Source organism: Camponotus vicinus, unplaced genomic scaffold, assembly GCF_025532165.1.
Source record: "Camponotus vicinus isolate PSW18456_S1 unplaced genomic scaffold, iyCamVici1.0 SCAF_11, whole genome shotgun sequence".
Classification (NCBI taxonomy): Eukaryota; Metazoa; Arthropoda; class Insecta; order Hymenoptera; family Formicidae; genus Camponotus; species Camponotus vicinus.
Window position 1 is genome coordinate 395,616 of NW_028141947.1, and position 4,158 is coordinate 399,773.

Genomic DNA, 4,158 nt, shown 5'->3' on the forward strand with positions numbered 1-4,158 from the left:
CGCTTCGTATATTGTAATTTTTTTGCTAAACACGATTACGATTAGTATCGAAACATAATTTGCTTTAAATATTAATAAAAATTAATTGTTTGAAAATTAATTAACGACATGAAACTGTATGGCAACGATAAATCTTTATCAAATCGCAATCATTCATTATTGCGAATACAAATTGAAACAAAGGATATGTAAAAGGGGATAAGAGAATTAATTATGTTATGATATTTCGATTATTGATGCTTATTATAATATTTCTTTAACAATATTAAAATTAATTATATTTCGACCAATACCTTAAATTTTCTCAATCCTTGTTAATTAGACAATGTACAATTTAATCGAGCTTCGATTAAATGATAGGAATCCAAAATGTTAAATAATCACTTTGATCGTTGCGACCTTTACGGTTAATAATTATTAGTTTAATACTTAGAGTCGCAGATATATTTCATCTGTGTTACTTTATCGTCTATTCTACTTGACAACTTAAATATAATTTGGACTATGAGAGAACATGAGGTAAAACAATCAAATTATATATACAAATAATTAGTATAACGAAAGACTCCGTGAAATATTGTTTAATAAATAATCAATTTTAATCTATAAATTAAAATACTACAATAATTTAATATTCTGTGTATATTTTAGCGTATATTTTATAATATATAAAATATTTCGGCAACGAATTATCGATCACACGGTATTCGACTTTGGCAATACAAAATATAAACAGTAGCGCGCCATGTTTCGGCTTTGTCATCATTCGCACGGTGACTCTCGAGTAATAAGGTAATGGTGAGAAACGCTTCGTATATTATAATTTTCTTATTAAACACGATTACGATTAGTATCGAAACATAATTTGCTTTAAATATTAATATAAATTAATTGATTGAAAATTAATTAACGACATGAAACTGTAGCGCAACGATAAACTTTTATCGAATCACAATCATTCATTACCGCGATTAAAAATTGAAACAAGAGATACATAAAAGGGGATAAGAGAATTAATTATGTTATGATCTTTCGACCATCGATGATAATTGTAATAATATTTCTTATCAATATTAAAATTAATTATATTTCGACCAATACCTTGAATTTCCTCAATCCTTGTTAATTAGACAATGTACAATTTAATCGAGCTTCGATTAAATGATAAGAATCCAAAATGTTAAATAATCACTTCGATCGTTGTGATCTTTACGGACAATAATTATTATTTCAAATTGTACATTGTCTAATTAATAAGGGTTGAGAAAATTTAAGGTACTGGTCGAAATATAATTAATTCTAATATTGTTAAAGAAATATTATTATAATTAGCATCAATGAGCGAAAGATCATAACATAATTAATTCTCTTATCTCCATTTATGTATCTCCAGTTTCAATTTTTAATCGCGGTAATAAATGATTGCGATTCGATAAAAGTTTATCGTTACGCTACAGTTTCATGTGGTTAATTAATTTTTAATTAATTAATATTTAATAATATTTATAGCAAATTATGTTTGGATACTAATCGTAATCGTGTTTAATAAAAAAATTACAATATACGAAGCGTTTCTCATCACTACCTTATTACTCGAGAGTCACCGTGCGAATGATGACAAAGCCGTAACATAGCGCGCTACTGTTTACATTTTATATTGCTAAAGTCGAACATCGTGTTATCGATAATTCGCTGCCGAAATATTTTATATATTATAAAATATACGCTAAAATATACACAGAATATTAAATTATTGTAGTATTTTAATTTATAGATTAAAATTGATTATTTATTAAACAATTTTTCACGGAGTCTTTCGTTATACTAATTATTTGTATATATAATTTGATTGTTTTACCTCGTGTTCTCTCATAGTCCAAATTATATTTAAGTTGTCAAGTAGAATAGACGATAAAGTAACACAGATAAAATATATCTGTGACTCTAAGTATTAAAATAATAATTATTAGCCGTAAAGGTCGCAACGATCAAAGTGATTATTTAACATTTTGGATTCCTATCATTTAATCGAAGCTCGATTAAATTGTACATTGTCTAATTAACAAGGATTGAGAAAATTTAAGGTATTGGTCGAAATATAATTAATTTTAATATTGTTAAAGAAATATTATAATAAGCATCAATAATCGAAATATCATAACATAATTAATTCTCTTATCCCCTTTTACATATCCTTTGTTTCAATTTGTATTCGCAATAATGAATGATTGCGATTTGATAAAGATTTATCGTTGCCATACAGTTTCATGTCGTTAATTAATTTTCAATCAATTAATTTATATTAATATTTAAAGCAAATTATGTTTCGATACTAATAGTAATCGTGTTTAGCAAAAAAATTACAATATACGAAGCGTTTCTCATCACTACCTTATTACTCGAGAGTCACCGTGCGAATGATGACAAAGCCGTAACATAGCGCGCTATTGTTTATATTTTGTATTGCCAAAGTCGAACACCGTGTTATCGATAATTCGTTGCCGAAATATTTTATACATTATAAAATGTACATTAACGCGGAATATTAAATTAATGAAGTATTTTAATTTATTGATTAAAATTGATTATTTATTAAACAATTTATCCTTTCGTTATGCTAGTTATTTGCATCTATAATTCGATTATTTTACTTCGTGTTCTCTCACAATTTAAATTATATTTAAATTGTCAAGTAGAACGATAATGTAACACGGATGAAATATATTTGTGACCCTTTCATTATCTAGAGTCACAACGAAGTAAAATAATCGAATTATAGATGCAAATAATTAGCATAACGAAAGGATAAATTGTTTAATAAATAATCAATAAATTAAAATACTTCATTAATTTAATATTCCGCGTTAATGTACATTTTATAATGTATAAAATATTTTGGCAACGAATTATCGGTAACACGGTGTTCGACTTTGGCAATAGAAAATATAAACAGTAGCGCGCTATGTTACGGCTTTGTCATCATTCGCACGGTGACTCTCGAGTAATAAGGTAGTGATGAGAAACGCTTCGTATATTGTAATTTTTTTGCTAAACACGATTACGATTAGTATCGAAACATAATTTGCTTTAAATATTAATAAAAATTAATTGATTGAAAATTAATTAACGACATGAAACTGTATGGCAACGATAAATCTTTATCAAATCGCAATCATTCATTATTGCGAATACAAATTGAAACAAAGGATATGTAAAAGGGGATAAGAGAATTAATTATGTTATGATATTTCGATTATTGATGCTTATTATAATATTTCTTTAACAATATTAAAATTAATTATATTTCGACCAATACCTTAAATTTTCTCAATCCTTGTTAATTAGACAATGTACAATTTAATCGAGCTTGGATTAAATGATAGGAATCCAAAATGTTAAATAATCACTTTGATCGTTGCGACCTTTACGGCTAATAATTATTAGTTTAATACTTAGAGTCGCAGATATATTTCATCTGTGTTACTTTATCGTCTATTCTACTTGACAACTTAAATATAATTTGGACTATGAGAGAACATGAGGTAAAACAATCAAATTATATATACAAATAATTAGTATAACGAAAGACTCCGTGAAATATTGTTTAATAAATAATCAATTTTAATCTATAAATTAAAATACTACAATAATTTAATATTCTGTGTATATTTTAGCATATATTTTATAATATATAAAATATTTCGGCAGCGAATTATCGATAACACGGTATTCGACTTCGGCAATACAAAATATAAACAGTAGCGCGCCATGTTTCGGCTTTGTCATCATTCGCACGGTGACTCTCGATTAATAAGGTAATGGTGAGAAACGCTTCGTATATTATAATTTTCTTATTAAACACGATTACAATTAGTATCGAAACATAATTTGCTTTAAATATTAATATAAATTAATTGATTGAAAATTAATTAACGACATGAAACTGTAGCGCAACGATAAACTTTTATCGAATCGCAATCATTCATTACCGCGATTAAAAATTGAAACAGGAGATACATAAAAGGGGATAAGAGAATTAATTATGTTATGATCTTTCGACCATCTATGCTAATTGTAATAATATTTCTTTAACAATATTAAAATTAATTATATTTCGACCAATACCTTGAATTTCCTCAATCCTTGTTAATTAGACAA